Source organism: Lissotriton vulgaris, chromosome 1_1 (assembly GCF_964263255.1).
Source record: "Lissotriton vulgaris chromosome 1_1, aLisVul1.2, whole genome shotgun sequence".
NCBI lineage: Eukaryota > Metazoa > Chordata > Amphibia > Caudata > Salamandridae > Lissotriton > Lissotriton vulgaris.
The window spans coordinates 1,097,882,687-1,097,901,302 of NC_141685.1; the positions used below are offsets into that span (position 1 = coordinate 1,097,882,687).

Below are 18,616 nucleotides of genomic sequence, written 5' to 3' on the forward strand. Positions count from 1 at the left end.
TCACCACCCTGGTTCTTAGGCCTGACCCTGGTTCTGACCCATTTGTCTGCCCTCTTACCCAATTCTTGTGGAGAGGTCAGATCAGAGTCTACCAGGTGTTGGTGTAATAACTGGTTCTGACAATTACTTAAGATTTGCTCTCTCATAATTAGATTATACAATCCTTTAAAATCAGTAACCTTACTTCCCAGTAGCCAGCCTTCAAAAGCCTTAGTGGCACAATCAACAAAGTCAGTCCAATCCTGAGACTGAGTTTTCTGGGTATCTCTGAACATCAACCTGTACTGTTCAGTGGTTAAACCAACCCCATCAATCAGTGTATTCTTCAGGACTTGGTAATTGTTAGCATCCTCAGCTCTAGTAGTGAGGAGCTTATCTCTACCTTTACCTTCAAAGGAGAGCCACAAGATAATTGCCCACTGACTCTGGGGGACACACTGTACAGTGCAGGCCCTCTCCAAAGCAGTAATCCATTTGTGGATATCATCCCCTTGCTTAAAGGGGGGCACTATCTTACTCAGGTGTCTAGTATCTAAACTCCTGTTTTCCCTTGGGGGAATGCTGCCACCAGTGGGGTTTGCCCCACTCAATTCTTGCTCTCTAGCAAAGGCGAGTCTCTCTTTGGCCAGGGCAAGTTCTTCCCTTTCAATCCTCAGATTGACTTCCCTCACTTTAGCTTCGTATACTCTCCTCTGAGGGGATGTCATCCCTCTTTGAGAAGAGGCCTGAGAGCCATTGGTTTGAATGGATCTATTAGAGCCTCTGGATAGAGACCTAACTCGTCCATTCCCAATGTTAAGCTGGCCTGAGAGGGGCCCCAGGGGTCTCCTAGTACCATTCTCGTGCCTGCTTAAGTTGTCCCTAGTTAGCTGGCTAACTACTACTGGACCTTTGTCTGCCTCGTCCTCAGATGGCTCTAGATCCTCATCCTCCTCTTCACCTTCTGCGGAGAGATGGATAAGGTCAGGGTCACCTAAGGTTCCTTCGAGGGGGGGCATATTCCCTTCTGGATGAGAAGGGTCTGTGTTACCAGCCCTCCTAGCATCATAAGTCTCCAAGAGACCAATCAGAAACGGAATGGTAGGGTTTGCGCCCTGTTTTAGCTTCCTGGATGTACAGATTTGTCGCATCTCTTGGAAGCTAAGTGCAGCATATCTGGAAGTGACCTGTGGAAGGTCGACTGACACAAGGGGAGACTCAGTGTTTCCTCCTTTGTCTGACATGCTGCTTCTAGTGTGGTGTAAGTGATGCACCTACCTACACTAAATGTTTACCTACTGATCCCTTGCTAAGAGTTGCAGCCAAGGTATGCTAAGCCTTGAGGAGCTACAACAGCTGGTTCAGTAGAACTCAGAGTATTCTAAGCTAAGTTATATGTACCTGGAGTACTTATGCGATCTTTCACAAGATATTCTTAGGATACGCGTGGTAAAACAACAGCAAGCTCAAATCCCAACCGCTGCTCACCAATGTGAGAAGTTGGCCCGATATGCAGTGCTCACTATTCTAGTGATCACTATGCATCGGTCCAAACGACCCTTATGGTGATTGGTTGTAAGTCAACCTTAGACCAGCTATCCTAGTAGCGTGAATACGAGCAGTCTTCGGGCTAAACTCTAGAGGGCGTGTTAAGCCAGCTGTTATACCATCACATACCCCTTGAACACCAAGTGAAAGGACACCACACAAGTGTTATGAAAATAAACAGTGTATTTATTAGAATCACAACAGCCCTGTACTCTTTATGAGGACAGGGTACTAAGCACACAACGAAACTCTTAGGAAAATACTTCAAGTGCACAATCAATACAAGTGCCCGAGGGCACGGAAAGTTTAGTGGTCTCGGGCGGACCCGATAAGGCAAGTCGGAAGCGATAGGGACTCGGGACCCTTAAATAAGGAGGCTATGCGGGCACCGAAATGCAGAAGTTACCTAGCCCAAGGGCTGCGGCTGCGCAAGTCTTTACAGACGTCGGGAGTCCTCGCTGACGAGCCAGGAGCCGGAAGGAAGGAGTTGCTGGCCGGCGACCAGTGGAGATAGTTCGTAGAGATCCAAGCCTGGATCAGAGATGGATGACACCTGAAAGCAGAGGGGACCAAGTTCGTAACTACTAGCCAGTAGTCAGAGGGTACCTGGAGGGCACCGGATGATCGTCACCTCGACTAGGTGAGTGGGCGACGCTAGGCTCTGCAGTCTCACGGACCAGGAGGCGTTGTCGGCGACCAGGATGGAGGTGCGAGCTGTCCCACGAAGGTTGATGCTGTCGGCGTCGCTGGGCCCAGGATTGGGGCAACAAGCCTTGGCAAATTCAGGGCCACGTGGTGGGCCTAAAATGGCGTCTTGAGTGGACCAGGAGGGTCCGGGGTGCTCCTCTCTCAGAAGGGAGCAAAGGCCAGTCTAGAGCAACCAGACCAGCAGCGTTGGTTGTCGGGTGTCGTCAAGAAGGTCATAAGCCAGCGGCTAGTAACCAGACAACGTGACGAACAGCAAAGAGCAGAAGGGCCCCACGCAGATCGTGGAGATGCTGGGAGGCTGCACTTCGGTGCTGGAGCTGCTCAGGGTCGGGGCTTCTCGGACCCCAGAGCACTCACCAGAGGATCCCTCGGTGGTCGTACTGGTTAAGAAATCGTGCAGGTCTTGATGATGGCCGGTCCCTCGAGGTCTCGTCGCACCCACAGATCTCAGCTGAGCTGACGATGTGGGTAGAGGTCAGAGGTGCCAGGGAAGCCAGTTCTCGTCGAGCTGGGCAGTCGGATTCCTGAGGAAGGACTTGCAGCAAACCGCAGAGTTCTTAGATGGTGCCTGCGGATGCAGGGTGACTACTCCTTAGCCACAAGGGAGAAATCTTGAGAAGAGTCGAGAGTTCCTTTCATAGAAAGTATTCTTGATTCAAAGATGATCTAATTTGGAAGGGTCCCCGCTCCTGCCTTTATCCTAAAGAAAGGGGTGGGTACGTGACTAGGTCCTGCCCTAGGGGTGGGACCAGAAAGGGGGGTGGTTACACCCCTCTCCCATGCCGGACTTTCCCCAGGTCAGGGGCTGGGGTGCCCCTGGAACTGGTTCTAGCCGGCAGATGCGTAGTGAGCACCGGGGTGCCACTCCGCAGTCACCTTCCTGTAAAGCCCTGCCTACCCAGGATACACAAAACCCTGTCTGGGATGGTGCGAGCACCACCCCGGACAGGAAACCCTTTGTCCAAGCTCTCCTCGCTGGAAGGACTCCCAGCAGCAGGAGGTCAGACTCGTGTCTGTGGTGGCAGCATCCATTTTGTGGAGCTGAGGTTTCAGTTAACTTTAACCAGGGTTAACAGTTACGTGTATGTCGTGTCCCTCTAGAAGGGTGGAATGATAACCCCGTCGCCAGCATTGGTGAGGGGTCAGCATCCCGATTCGTATGACCCCTTACTCGACATGTCTTGATAACGCAATACCGAAGTTAGCGATATATGGTACGCGTTATCATGGAACAGCCATTGGGTCTTGGTTCCGCAAGCTGCAACCGGGCTCGGCTCATGCCAGAGCGCCAATTCACACGATTCCACGCACTCTGCCTTCAGGATTGTCAAGGCCTGCCATAGGAGTGACTGATAGGAATTCGGGTGTCCATTTTAGGGTTAGATATAGGTATACTATATCTAAAGCAAAGGGCGAGTACACCACCTTGCCCCAGCTATCGTGCAGCCAGTTGTGTCAGATTTAGATGGCCATCCAGGGGTGGCATAATACATGCTTCAGCCTCTGGTAGGCCCTGGGTACACCTATGCCCTGAGTTACAGGGTCTGATAAGGTGGCCCAGTACCAATTGGAAATGTACCTAAGGTACATGGAATCCATTTTAGAGAGAGAGCAGTAGGCCTGGGGTCCTGATTGGCAGGGTCCCAGGTCAACTAAGTCAGAAAACCAGCAAAACACCAGGCAAAAAGTAAGGGGTAACCATAGTCAGGTATCTACCTTCCTACACGCGCGATGTGCGAGGAGCCGGTACTGCAAAAACGAAAGTCGGCTCCTCGCGCATGCGCGTCGCGTGTGGGGGGTGAACTCGACTGCCTCCTGAGGCTCGCATCTGTCTCCTCCTGCTCCACCGCCCCCTACCGATCAGTCTCGCGCTCCGACGGCCCGCGCCCCCAAAAGGATAAACGAAATAAATGTGTGGGGCATAAACAACACAACGGGAGCAATTACATTCAATAAATGCGAAGGCATAAATAATACATTAATAACAATAAGATCAAGGACACGCTCACGCGCCGTTAACAACCACCGCCCTTAAAACAATTAACCACAACAAAGCAGTAACGTAAAGGGCACTTAACTCGCTGCTGCAGCAGCAAAGAAAGAGGAGGTCGTATGGTTAAACATGGACAATTATTTGTTGGACTTGATAGTGAATGGTGCAGACTGTTGGAGGGGGTTGTCCTTCCGGGGTCATGCCAGTTTAAAGTTTTTATTGGCTGCTGTATTTGTCAGTAAAGTGAAGAGAAGCATAATCTGAGCCTCCGTGGACTGACATAGAATTCTTCCATAAAACAGAAACTTGTGTGGTTTGAAGTTATTGGGATTCGGGTGGTGCGACCATGTGGGGGGTGCCTCTGCTGTGCTGACTGCTCTCCGTAGGCTGGCAGGAGCATGTCTCTTGCCTGACCCAGAGCGCAGTGCTGTGCACTCTCTCTGGGATACTGTGCCCTCCCTTGGCTGGTACAAAAGGGGGTGGTGATGGACGGAGCATCTGAATCAATCAAACACTCACACCCAGTCAAAAGATCTGGGTTTAATCCATCACCGTTCTTTAGCCCACTCTGCCACCCCAGTTCAGACATGGCTATATGCAAATCAGTCTGACCCTGTGCCTCATGGGAACAGTCCAGCCCGAACTGCCAAGCCATGTCTTCCCTGGACCGGAAACAAGCTTCCGAGGACCGGTTTCTGGCATTCCAGCAGTCTTCAGCCCGGCTTGCTTGAATCCAGTGGCAAAGTGAGCAAGGGACTCACGTCTGAGCATACCCTGCCCCACTTATGGCGGCCAAAAGCGGTACAAAAGGGGGTGGTGATGAACGGAGCATCTGAATCAATCAAACACTGACACCCAGTCAAAAGATCTAGGTTTAATCCATCACCGTTCTTTAGCCCACTCTGCCACCCCAGTTCAGACATGGCTATATGCAAATCAGTCTGACCCTGTGCCTCATGGGAACAGTCCAGCCCGAACTGCCAAGCCATGTCTTCCCTGGACCGGAAACAAGCTTCCCAGGACCGGTTTCTGGCATTCCAGCCGTCTTCAGCCCGGCTTGCTTGAATCCTGTGGCAAAGTGAGCAAGGGACTCACGTCTGAGCATACCCTGCCACACTTATGGCGGCCAAAAGCGGTACAAAAGAGGGTGGTGATGGACGGAGCATCTGAATCAATCAAACACTCACACCCAGTTAAACGATCTGGGTTTAATCCATCACCGTTCTTTAGCCCACTCTGCCACCCCAGTTCAGACATGGCTATATGCAAATCAGTCTGACCCTGTGCCTCATGGGTACAGTCCAGCCCGAACTGCCAAGCCATGTCTTCCCTGGACCAGAAACAAGCTTCCAAGGACCGGTTTCTGGCATTCCAGCCGTCTTCAGCCCGGCTTGCTTGAATCCAGTGGCAAAGTGAGCAAGGGACTCACGACTGAGCATACCCTGCCACACTTATGGCAGCCAAAAGCGGTACAAAAGGGGGTGGTGATGGACGGAGCATCTGAATCAATCAAACACTCACACCCAGTCAAAAGATCTGGGTTTAATCCATCACCGTTCTTTATCCCACTCTGCCACCCTAGTTCAGACATGGCTATATGCAAATCAGTCTGACCCTGTGCCTCATGGGAACAGTCCAGCCCGAACTGCCAAGCCATGTCTTCCCTGGACCGGAAACAAGCTTCCGAGGACCGGTTTCTGGCATTCCAGCCGTCTTCAGCCCGGCTTGCTTGAATCCTGTGGTAAAGTGAGCAAGGGACTCACGTCTGAGCATACCCTGCCACACTTATGGAGGCCAAAAGAGGTACAAAAGGGGGTGGTGATGGACGGAGCATCTGAATCAATCAAACACTCACACCCAGTCAAACGATCTGGGTTTAATCCATCACCGTTCTTTAGCCCACTCTGCCACCCCAGTTCAGACATGGCTATATGCAAATCAGTCTGACCCTGTGCCTCATGGGAACAGTCCAGCCCGAACTGCCAAGCCATGTCTTCCCTGGACTGGAAACAAGCTTCTGAGGACCGGTTTCTGGCATTCCAGCCGTCTTCAGCCCGGCTTGCTTGAATCCTTTGGCAAAGTGAGCAAGGGACTCACGTCTGAGCATACCCTGCCACACTTATGGCGGCTAAAAGCGGTACAAAAGGGGGTGGTGATGGACGGTGCATCTGAATCAATCAAACACTCACACCCAGTCAAAAGATCTGGGTTTAATCCATCACCTGACCCAGAGCGCAGTGCTGTGCACTCTCTCTGGGATGCTGTGCCCTCCCTTGGCTGGCAGTAGTATGTCCCCTGCCTCGGAGAAGGATGTTCACCGTCTGATGAAGTTGCTCTTCCAGCAAAGGACAAGGGAGGCCATTGAACAGATTTGCAGAACACCGGAGCCTGTAAATGAAAGGACATAAATTCCTAGCAGCCTCTTCAGCGGGCTGCAGTGTGAGGGAGCCGCGGTGTTTATGAGGATGTGCGGGTCTTCATTTTTATTTTATGGAGATGGGCTTTGGGGGTGGGGGCAGTGGGGCTCTTATTTACTGGGCTGTCTCCTGGGCTTCGAGGCCACCACATGTCCCAGGCGTCTATTACTATTCACTGTCTTCTCATCCCAGAGCCTGAGGGAGCGTGCTCGGTCTGCCCACTGGGTGCCACTGCCACACTGGGGAAGGGTTGAGGTGTACTAACAAAGCTGGGAGAGCAGCAGTGCTTTGAGGAAGAGCCAAGGTGCACTGACAGAGCTGAAAGAGCAGCAGTGCTTCGAGGAAGGGTCGAGGTGTACTGACAGAGCCGGGAGAGCAGCAGTGCTTTGAGGAAGGGTCGAGATGTACTCACAGAGCTGGGAGAGCAGCAGTGCTTTGAGGAAGGGTCGAGGTTTTCTGACAGAGCTGGGAGAGCAGCAGTGATTCGTGGAATGGCTGAGGTGTACTGACAGAGAGCAGCAGTGCTTTGAGGAAGGGTCAAGGTGCACTGACAGAACTGGGAGAGCAGCAGTTCTTTAAGCAAGGGTCGAGGTGCACTGACAGAGCTGGGAGAGCAGCAGTGCTTTGAGGAAGGGCCGAGGTGCACTGACAGAGCGGGGAGAGCAGCAGTGCTTCGAGGAAGGGCCGAGGTGCACTGACAGAGCTGGGAGAGCGTCAATGCTTCCAGGAAGGGCTGAGGTGCACTGACAGTGCTGGGGCAGCTGTGCTTCGAGGAAGGGTCAAGGTGTACTGACAGAGCTGAGAGAGCAGCAGTGCTTCGTGGAAGGGCCGAGGTGCATTGACAGAGCTGGGAGAGCAGCAGTATTTCAGGGGAGGGCCGAGGTGTACTGACAGAGCTGAGAGAGCAGCAGAGCTGCGAGGAAGGGCCGAGATGCACTGACAAAGCTGGGAGAGCAGCAGTGCTTCGTGGAAGGGCTGAGGTGCACTGACAGAGCTGAGAGAGTGTCAATGCTTCACGGAAGGGCCGAAGTACACTGACAGAGCTGGGAGGGCAGAAGTGCTTCAAGGGAGGGCCGAGGTGCATTGGGAGAGCATCAATGCTTGGAGGAAGGGCCGAGGTGCATTGACAGAGCTGAGAGAGCAGCACAGCTGCAAAAAAGGGCAGAGGTGCACTGACAGAGTTGGGAAAGAGTCAATGCTTCGAGGAAGGGCCGAGGTGCACTGACAGAGCTGGGAGAGCGTCAATGCTTCCAGGAAGGGCCGAGGTGCACTGACAGTGCTGGGGCAGCTGTGCTTTGAGGAAGGGTCAAGGTGTACTGACAGAGCTGAGAGAGCAGCAGTGCTTCGTGGAAGGGCCGAGGTGCATTGACAGAGCTGGGAGAGCAGCAGTGCTTTGTGCAAGGGCCAAGGTGCACTGACAGAGTTAGGAGAGCGTCAAATCTTCGAGGAAGGGCCGAGGTACACTGACAGAGCTGGGAGGGCAGCAGTGCTTCAGGGGAGGGCCGAGGTGTACTGACAGAGCTGAGAGAGCAGCAGAGCTGCGAGGAAGGGCCGAGATGCACTGACAAAGCTGGGAGAGCAGCAGTGCTTCGTGGAAGGGCTGAGGTGCACTGACCGAGCTGAGAGCGTCAATGCTTCGAGGAAGGGCCGAAGTACACTGACAGAGCTGGGAGGGCAGTAGTGCTTCAAGGGAGGGCCGAGGTGCATTGGGAGAGCATCAATGCTTGGAGGAAGGGCCGAGGTGCACTGACAGAGCTGATAGAGCAGCACAGCTGCAAAAAAGGGCCGCGGTGCACTGACAGAGCAGGGAAAGCGTCAATGCTTCGAGGAAGGGCCGAGGTGCATTGACAGAGCTGGCAGAGCAGCAGTGCTTCGTGGAAGGGCCGAGGTGCACTAACAGAGCTGGGAGAGCGTCAATGCCTCGAGGAAGGGTCGAGGTGCACTGGCAGAACTGTGAGAGCTGCAGTGCTTCCTGGAAGGGCCAAGGTGCACTGACAGAGCTGGGAGAGCAGCAGTGCTTCGAGGGAGGGCCAAGGTGCCCTTGCACTGCCACGGAGAGCGGGAGGCATGCCAGGTAGTTGAGCAGATCCCTGTGAAGGGGGTAACGGTTAAGTCCGTTGTTGCTAAAGCTCACATCCCTAGGGGGACCCCTAAAAGGGCAAGCCATACCATAGGTCAAACAGTAAAAACAAAATCTAACACTCTACAAACCCTGAGAGTGATTTGAAGACTCTGACAGGCACAGACCCCCTGAGTCCACGATCAATAGTACGCAGTCCATGGTCCTGGGATGCGCCGTCAGAGGCTGAGAAAATCCAGACAAAATAATTACTCGGCTGTTCATGTTGAGAAGAGGAAAGTCTGTGTCTTTGAGAGAGACAGACGGAAGGGGAAACAAATAGTGCTTCCCCAGAAATTAAAGGCAATAGTGTAACGCCACGGGTAAAATATCCAATCCCGGTGGGCGTGCTTAAAAGGAGACAGGGTGGCAACTAGTAATGATTGGCATGCCTTCAGTGCAATCATTGCACTTCAGTGCAATCATTGCACTGCCTTTGGCATAATTTGTGATGCCAAACGACGCGCACTAATGAAAGCTGAAGGCAGAGCTGGGACGAGGCTTCTGGAATCGTATCGATTCCAAGAAGCCTCGTATGACGAGGCAGCGCATGCTCTGCTTACGTCAGGCTGAGACCTAACAAGCATTTGCAATGCAAGCGGTCTCACATTTACTTGAGTTTGAGCTATTGGCATTGTAAATGACAATACCTTTTATTTATGTTTTAGTTTTTAAAACAGATAAATAAAAGGCATTGTCATTTACAATGTCAATAGCTTAAACTAGGGTAAATGCGAGACCTATTGCATTGCAAATTATTGACCCTTTACTCCGGTTTTTGCTTCAATCCCTAAAGACCTCTCACCTTGTGCTTGGGACTCTGCTGACTCTGCTGTGGAAGTAACCTCGCCGGACCCGCTTCGCGGGTCCCGCAGCGCCGCATTTCAAGTGCGTGTAACACCAGGAGAGGAGCTGTGACCCCGGGGCGTGTGGAGCTGATGGCAGGGCTGCGAGCTAGGGAGCAGGGACTCAACCTTCCAGGAGTCCCTGCGAGCACTCGCCACACCTGGGCTGCTCTCCCTGCTGGCCCCGCCCCCTGCCCTCGGAGTGAAAAGCGGGTGTGCTGCCTGCTCTGGTGGGACCCTTTACTCCGGTTTTTGCTTCAATCCCTAAAGACCTCTCACCTTGTGCTTGGGACTCTGCTGACTCTACTGTGGAAGTAACCTCGCCGGACCCGCTTCGCGGGTCCCGCAGCGCCGCATTTCAAGTGCGTGTAACACCAGGAGAGGAGCTGTGACCCCGGGGCGTGTGGAGCTGACGGCAGGGCTGCGAGCTAGGGAGCAGGGACTCAACCTTCCAGGAGTCCCTGCGAGCACTCGCCACACCTGGGCTGCTCTCCCTGCTGGCCCCGCCCCCCGCCCTCGGAGTGAAAAGCGGGTGTGCTGCCTGCTCTGGTGGGACCCTTTACTCCGGTTTTTGCTTCAATCCCTAAAGACCTCTCACCTTGTGCTTGGGACTCTGCTGACTCTGCTGTGGAAGTAACCTCGCCGGACCCGCTTCGCGGGTCCCGCAGCGCCGCATTTCAAGTGCGTGTAACACCAGGAGAGGAGCTGTGACCCCGGGGCGTGTGGAGCTGACGGCAGGGCTGCGAGCTAGGGAGCAGGGACTCAACCTTCCAGGAGTCCCTGCGAGCACTCGCCACACCTGGGCTGCTCTCCCTGCTGGCCCCGCCCCCCGCCCTCGGAGTGAAAAGCGGGTGTGCTGCCTGCTCTGGTGGGACCCTTTACTCCGGTTTTTGCTTCAATCCCTAAAGACCTCTCACCTTGTGCTTGGGACTCTGCTGACTCTGCTGTGGAAGTAACCTCGCCGGACCCGCTTCGCGGGTCCCGCAGCGCCGCATTTCAAGTGCGTGTAACACCAGGAGAGGAGCTGTAACCCCGGGGCGTGTGGAGCTGACGGCAGGGCTGCGAGCTAGGGAGCAGGGACTCAACCTTCCAGGAGTCCCTGCGAGCACTCGCCACACCTGGGCTGCTCTCCCTGCTGGCCCCGCCCCCCGCCCATAATCTCTCCCTCTCTACCTTAAAAGGAGATCAACGGGCGGCTGCGCGGGAGCGCGCGGGAGCGTGCCCGGGAGAAGCCCGGGACAAGGGCGGGACCGTCTGTGGCCGTCCGGGGCCGCTGGAGGCCGGGCTGGGCCACTCCGCTGACCTTTGCATAAATCTACTAGTGAACAGTCAAGCGGGCTCTCAACGTCCCAATATGCCGGACCACTCCAATGGTCCAGTCCCGAGGTCCCCAACGGCTGATGTTGGCCCATCTGTGGTTGGTCCCTTGGACAAGTTTTTCAATCGCCCCGCCAATCCTATTGACAAAGAGCTATCACTGGCTGAGAGGCGCGCAGAGCGCAGACTATCAATTGAATTGTTAAAGAACTCGGGGAACAAGCGCTCTGGCCAAATTTATCCCGCTTTAGTAACACCATTGTCCTCACTCCAACTACCTGATTTTTGTAATCTGGGTCAAGACGCAAGCACGAATGGGGACAACCAGGGTAGTGTGGGTGATTCGTCCGTCTCCCGTGCAAGTGGAAGTCCTATCACAACCCCAGTCTCCCTATCTGTGGTAGGTGTTCCACTGACCAACTTAAAACCGGGTCTTAAAAGGAAAAGTAACCATACACCTAGGAAAAGCCTTCCCCCTAAACCACCCTATAAACTCAGGAAAGTTAACAAAAGTATGTATCTTAGCAAGACAGCTACTGTAGAGAGTCGCGGGGGGGAACCCGCGCTAGAGGGGGTAACCACACTTTCTGGCAACATAGATCCTAGTCTACCCACCTCTACAGACACAGAGATGGTAACAGCTGACACACAGCCGTGGTTGACTAGCTTGCTTCCTGAAGTAGAACGGCTATTACGGTCCCTATTGCTTCCACTAGAAGAACGCATCACAAAGCTTGCTGACCGTTTAAACCACTTCGAGCAGGCTACTCTTGACAATTTCTTTTCGACTAAGGCACTATTAAAAACACAATTAAGGCAGGAGGGCAACAACAGCTGTAAGATCATTGCTGAAGCCCCATCACATGCTAAGGGCCAAAGGGAACCTTCAAACTCTGCCCTGTCTGTAATAACTAGTGGTGGATTGGCAAAGAGACCCTCGAAGTCGCTTAATCAAGCACCACTAGGCACTGTCGCAAATGCACCCATCATTGCATCAACGGGCCAGTCTGTTTTGCAACAGCCAATGCCTAGTAGTATTCAGCTGGGTACTGTAGAGGGAGGAGGATCGGAGGGTACCAATAAGGGTATTGCTGTATCATTTGCCCCAGGAACTGTAAACCAGTCAACAACGACCAAATCGTTACCCCGCCCTGTCCCGCCTGTTCCCAGACCGCCCCCACCACCCCTGAAAAAGCCCCCACATAAGACACCCCCTATGAACCTCACTCCTGACTCCTTCCCCTATGCAGCGGTCCTGATTAATGTCCCACCACTGACATCTGGCCAGAGAGAATCCTTCCAGACGCTTAAGAACAAAGCCATGTACTGGTTAAGGGTGAATCGGCCGCTGCCTGGGGACGTAGATGGTCTCATTCTGGGAGTGAGGCGAATAGATTGGATAGGCTCTACCACTAAAAATCTGGGGGGGGACTGTATTTTGATCAATTTTCAAGATCCAAGGGTGGTGGGGTGGATTACGAGACAGGGCTGGTGCACGGGCAAGGGAGGCATTGGCATAGTCGACCTTACATTTTTCTACCCCCGCCCCTCTTGTGTTTTGACCTCCCTGATCGCTGAAGCGAACGACCCTGGAAATTGCCGGTGGCCAGGGATTGCAGGCCAACCCATACAGAACCCTACTTACCCTACCATCCCGTCCACCCCCGTTGTGGATGTGTGGAATGATTTAGGGAGGGGGCAGTGACAATCCCTTGACTGCCAGGTTAATAATAGGACTCCAACACCCAATAGAATGATTGGTACCCCTTATTGCGGGAATTTAAATTCTTTTGCTGAATCTATCTCGTCGCCCGCTTCTAGGGAGCATAAGGGACTTGGTGGCGCAAGGGAACTAGAGATAGTGCAGATTCCGACAGAGTCTATGAACACCTGTCCCTTGGTGGAAGTTACAGATCTGGTTAATACCATCGAGGCCAGTAGCATCCCGACTGTGACGGATCCACTTTTTAGGATTCTCAGTTGGAATGTGGCCGGGCTGGATAGGAAACTTCCATTGCCTGACTGGAACGCCCTGGTGGAGGACTATTCTATATGTCTGTTCCAGGAAACCTGGTGCAGGGAGCCTTCTCATAAGGCGGGATATTCATCCCACCACATACCGGCGGTACAAACAGAGTGCGGTCGTGGCCGTCCTTCGGGAGGCCTCCTTGTATGGGTAGCTACCGCACTCAATTGTAGGGTGGTTGAGCATGATACCCAATGTCCCGACCTTCTCAATATCACACTAAAAAATTCTAAGGGCCAGGTCATCCTTAATATATTTAACATCTATGCCCGAGGTGTAAAGGGAGGCAGAGAATCCCCCATTATAGCACGGCTGGAAGCCCTGCTACGAGCATCGCCATACAAGCATTGTACCCTGGTGGGAGGGGATTTTAATTGTACCTTTGAGCCTCTTGGTCTTGAAGTTTTAGAGGATCAAGAGGTTGTCGACAATAGGTGGGGCATTCCGGCCTTAGAGCTCAGTCCAATCAAGAAATGGTCGGAAGTGGCGCTCCAGGTCATTGCTATAACATCTGAGTTTGACCTGAGGGCACTTAATGGCAGGACCAACTCCGATAAAGAGGGAGCCCATACCTTCAATAGGCCTGCGCACTCCTCCAGGATAGATTATCTTCTCCTGCACATTCATTTGTGGACGTTTGTTAAGGATATGGTCATTATATCTACTGTAGATAGTGACCATAACCTGCTTTCACTTACCTTGTCCAACTGGTGTCTAGACGATTCTGGTAGGAACAATCTGTGCTCCTCAGTCCCAGATATGTCAGTTGTTTCGAACTGTGGTCGTCGGCTTAAATGGGCCAAGTTGTCCCTTTCACCTGAGAAATTACTTTTTATATCTCAAAGCCTAGCGGCAGCAGTGGGTAACCTTGATCCTCGGGGGTGTGGGGTGGGGGATGTCCTTGCAAGATTTTGTACCCTAACCCTGGCGCTTAGTGATCTCTTTACTGTCCCAAGTAGCACCAAGGGTAAGAGACCAGGTTCTTGGGCCAGACAGGGGTGGTTTAACCGCGCCTGCAGAGAGGCGAAGACTCTGCTGGTTGCTGCAGTTAAATCCAAATCCCAAGAAAGGACCAGGGAGGCCAGAAGGTCTTATTTACTATGTCAAAATGCCGCAAAGAAGGAGTGGGAAGACAACTTCTGGCAGGAACTCCTGACGGCCAGCCGCGGGAGAAATGCGAGAAGTTTTTGGAATTTGGTGGGTAGTAGGAAGCGTCCTGATGACACTATGAGGACGTGTACTATTACTGCCAAGGTATGGTTTGATCACTTTTTGGGTTTTTACTGTGCTATTGAAGGCCCACTTAACGACCAATTCATTCTCCCCTCCTATCTTATGGATAGAGATATGGTTCTTTTCTCAGCCCAAGAGGTTACGAATATAATTAAAACCCTTACTCCACTAAAAGCAGCAGGCCCGGATGGGCTACCTGGGGATCTTCTTCGTGCACATCCAGGTGACTGGGGGGTGTTGATCTCCGCTCTCCTCAATGCCATCATGGGGGGAGGGTTGGTTCCAGAGTCTTGGAAAGGGGCCGAGGTAGTCCCAATATTTAAAAAAGGAAATCGGGACCTACCTGGAAACTATAGGCCCATAAGCCTGATTGACTCAACCCAGAAGGTGGCGGGAAAAGCAATTTTGGGTAGGATACTCTCATGGGTAGACGAAAACCATATACTATCCGAGATGCAGGCTGGGTTCCGTACTGGCACAGGAACCATTGAACAAGTTTTCAGACTCCTGTTACTGTACTGGAAGGTGGTGGTACTGGGCAAGGGCAGTCTTTATTTGGCCTTTATAGATCTGAAGACTGCCTTTGACCTCGTCCCCCGGGAGGAACTCTGGAGGGTGCTGTACGGCCTTGGGATGCCCCCATACATCGTGGACATCCTAATGAAATTGCATAAAGCCACCTATGCTCAGGTCAGATGGGGCTTGAATGGGGAGAAGACTGACAAGATCAAGGTAGAGAGGGGTGTACGGCAGGGTTGCGTCCTAGCACCCACCCTTTTTTCGCTTTATGTGAATGGGGTGGTTGACTACTTGCTTGAAGATCCAGCAGACGCCCCCACACTCTGTAATGTTAAAATTCCAACTTTGTTGTTTGCTGACGACACCCTCCTCATATCGAAAACTCCCCAGGGCCTCCAAAAACTCCTGAACCGGTTCCAGGACTTCTGTTCAATGAGAGGTCTCGTTATTAATGTACAAAAAACTAAATACTTAGTAATGAACCCTCCCAGGAAATTGGGGTGTCCCCCTATCTTAAATTCGATCCCGCTGGAAAAAGTCGCCGAATTTGACTATTTGGGAATTCGGCTGAGCGACCGTATGAGTTGGGTACCCCATATCACTAAAATGACACTGGTCCACAAAAGGGTGGGGGGAGCCCTGCTCAAGGAGTATAGCACATCATCGAAACATTGTGTATCACCAATCATTGATATATACAAGGCTAGAGCGGTACCTGCATCGCTATATGGAGCAGAGCTATGGGGTTTGGGCTGCGTGGAGTCCTTGTCCAAAGCAGAGAACAAATTTATTAAAGATTTGATGGCACTCCCGATGAGCACCCCGACTGTACCGATGCTTATGGATGTGGGTTGTAAACCAATGAAAGATCTGGCCCGTCTGCGGCCCCTTCTACTGTGGGCGCGACTTTGGAGAGTCCCGGAACTCAAATCCTATGCAGATGGGCTGGCAGAGATAATGCATTCGGTTGGGTGGTCAAAGATCAAGTGGCTCAGGGACATTAAATACCTGCTTGGGGAACTAGGTCTGGGCAATTGTTGGCTTACTCACTCAGCCCCCCCAAAGGAGATCCTGAAGAAAATATACTGGGGTTGGGTGTCCACTAAGCTTATGAGCAACCATCACCACTGCAATTCTACCGCAGCATATTTAAGGATTAAAGATGTCACTGCCTTTGAACCCTTTTTGGACATTATTACCATCCCAATGGATCGGGCTTTGTATATCAAGTTCAGACTAGGAATTCTACCTTTAGCTGACCTCCTTTCCAGATGGAACTTGCAAAATCAGGTATCACGCTTTTGTGCGCTTTGCTCTGACTGTTGCGAAACTGTGGCGCACTTTCTTCTTGATTGTCCAGACTATGCGCGCCCGAGATCTGTTTGGCTTAAACCCCTCTGCAACGAGATGGGCATTCGCAAGCATTTTGAGGCCCTACGCATTTTATTGACTAATACTGCCCCCCCTATTGTTTGTGCTGTGTCTAAATTTTTAAAATGGGCTTGGTTGATACGTCTCAAAAGACTGTCCTTATCGATTTAATGCTTTTCTTAACTAAGTTATCTATATATTCTGTTTTTACTATGATGTTTGTACAGCCTATGAGTCCTGATATGTCGTTTTTTATATATTTTTGTGTAATGCTTTTATGATATACGCATATCGAAATAAAGCTATCAATCAATCAAATGATTGTTCTCTTCTGCACACACAAAACATCAATCCTCATAGTGATGGCCAGGGAAAGCTTTAGCGCTGGTGGGACACAATTGGGTAGCAGCTGTAGGCAGTGTGAGTTTCTCTCAGTGGGGCAGTATGGTGTTCAGTGGGGGAGAGGATGTGGTGCTCTGCCGATGACAGAAACGGCAAGGCTCTGAGAGAAATGTCTTGTGATAGCACTTTTTAAGCATATTTGGGACATTTTGCAAATGGCAAAGTTTTCAGATGAATGTATAGTGTTGACCAATAACAACTGAGAGCATGTGTGCATTGTCAATTTAAACAAATGTGGAAAAATACTAGCTGTAGTGTAGTCTTTTGCTTGTGGCAAAAATAAATGTGGATAAATACAGAAAAAATGCCCGAAAAATAAATATGGAGAAATACAGACGGAAATGGCCAAAAAATAAATACCATAAAACCGGGAGCCCTAATTATAAGACGAGGGTCCAGTCACTTTCCCAACAATAAAACAAAACAAACATTGACAGAGCCAAACAGTGGCAGTTTATATGAGCGGCAGCGTAAAACCTATTGGCTTTGCCACTGCTCCTCATTTTCTACTGGCAGATAAACAGAAGAAGCCTCTCCGAATTCTTATTAATCAATTCTTCCATTGTGTTGTTGCTTAAAAGTTTGTGGGTGGTTTAAAGCGCGCAGGTCGTTGATCGTCCTCTTTCTATGACCGGTGTTTATTTACAACTACGTAGCGGGTTTGCGGGAGCGCGCCAACGCTCCCATCCTTTTAATAGCTCAGTGTGCCGTCAGGCCTTAACACGTCCCGTGGTGCCTTGCGCCGCCATCAACCTTTTGCGCATGGCCTTTTGGAAGTCGTAGTTCTGAAAGCCCTATCTTGGTGTCTGACGGAAAGGATCTGTACCAGCAGAGGAAACTACAATCCCCATCGTCCAGAAGTAGGCGGGCCGCGCTTCACCACTGCCGGGTTTGAAACGGTTGTTCTTCGCCATCTCTGAGCGGCAGAAGTGCTAGTCGTGTCGTGTGAGCCAGGGACGTGGGGAACTTCAGAGAGCAATCTGTCATCGCCCGCCTCACGGTAAGGAGGCTGGGGTAGAAGAGGATAATCTTGGTTTGATGGGATCCAACAATGTCAGAAAATAAAATGGGTGCCAGACATGACCAGAAACCCAGGAGGGCGGAAATGTGGCGCGCCTGACAGTGCGGACTATGACTCAAACAGATCTATAAAAAGAAGTCAACCGTAGCCAGGAGTTAGGGAATAGGGAAGAGAAAATATTGTTGATTGGTAACATATAGCAACATTTAGGCGTGGTAGCAAAAAAAAAATAAAAAAATATGCGAGACATGGAGGAAATGGCTGAAGGAAATTGGAACGTGCTAGAAAATATGTTTAGAAAATATGGAAATTTGGAAGCCTGGGTGTTTGACGAGAAACAAGAAAGGGCGACATGGGGAAAATAGCAACTGGAAACATGGCACTTAGGAAAGGTATCATAAATAAGGCAACCTCTTGAACGTGAGAATATGTAGAGCAAGTACACTGAGATTAACTGACGTTTAGAACTAGCATTTGAAATGCAATCGGTCTCATTTTTTTTGGGAGATAGAGTTAATGGCGTTGTAATGGAAATGTTTTATAATGTGAGAGAGTGCGAAAGTGACAGAAAGCAAGAGAGATGGTATGTAGATATATGATTTGCGTAGGTTAGTGAGCAGTAGAGTGAAGAGAGAGAATGAGAGGGAAAGAGTTCGAGAAAGGTAGAGAGACCGTGTTTAGAAGTAGGTGTTAATTGTCTGGTTGAGTGAGGAGAGAGAAATACGGCATAGAGAGAGATTGCGAGATGGTGTATAGACGTAAGCTGAGATATAACAGGAGCCAATAGAAGAGGTGGATCTGGCAGACCACAAAGGCCAGCACGGGGAGAAGATCTTAAGCACGGACGTGATGCCTGCCTCCTTTGCTGCAAAGATAAACATATTGTGTGCCCTCGTGCATCCTCTTCTCATCATTTCCCAACACCATTATCATTAACTAAGTGCCACTCTCCTTCATTACATCAGCCCATTTTGATATTTAATGCCCCAATGATTTAGCTCTGAGTTATGGCCCGCTCAAGGGCACTGTACTGTAATAGATCAATGTTAGGAAACAGAAAGCTCTTTTAGTAATTATAAATTAAATCTAACATCGCGTTAAAAATTGATCCATTTGAA

At 51.1% G+C, this 18,616-nt stretch overlaps 1 protein-coding gene across 1 annotated transcript in view; it reads left to right on the top strand.

Annotated features, from left to right (window-relative positions):
• The first annotated feature begins 17,348 nt into the window (after positions 1-17,348).
• Positions 17,349-18,616, top strand: part of RANGAP1 (Ran GTPase activating protein 1) — a 537,507-nt gene continuing 536,239 nt past the window's right edge. The window contains exon 1 of the mRNA XM_086963527.1: positions 17,349-17,477. The gene's annotated coding sequence lies outside the window, so the exon portion shown is untranslated. The remainder of the gene's footprint in view (positions 17,478-18,616) is intronic.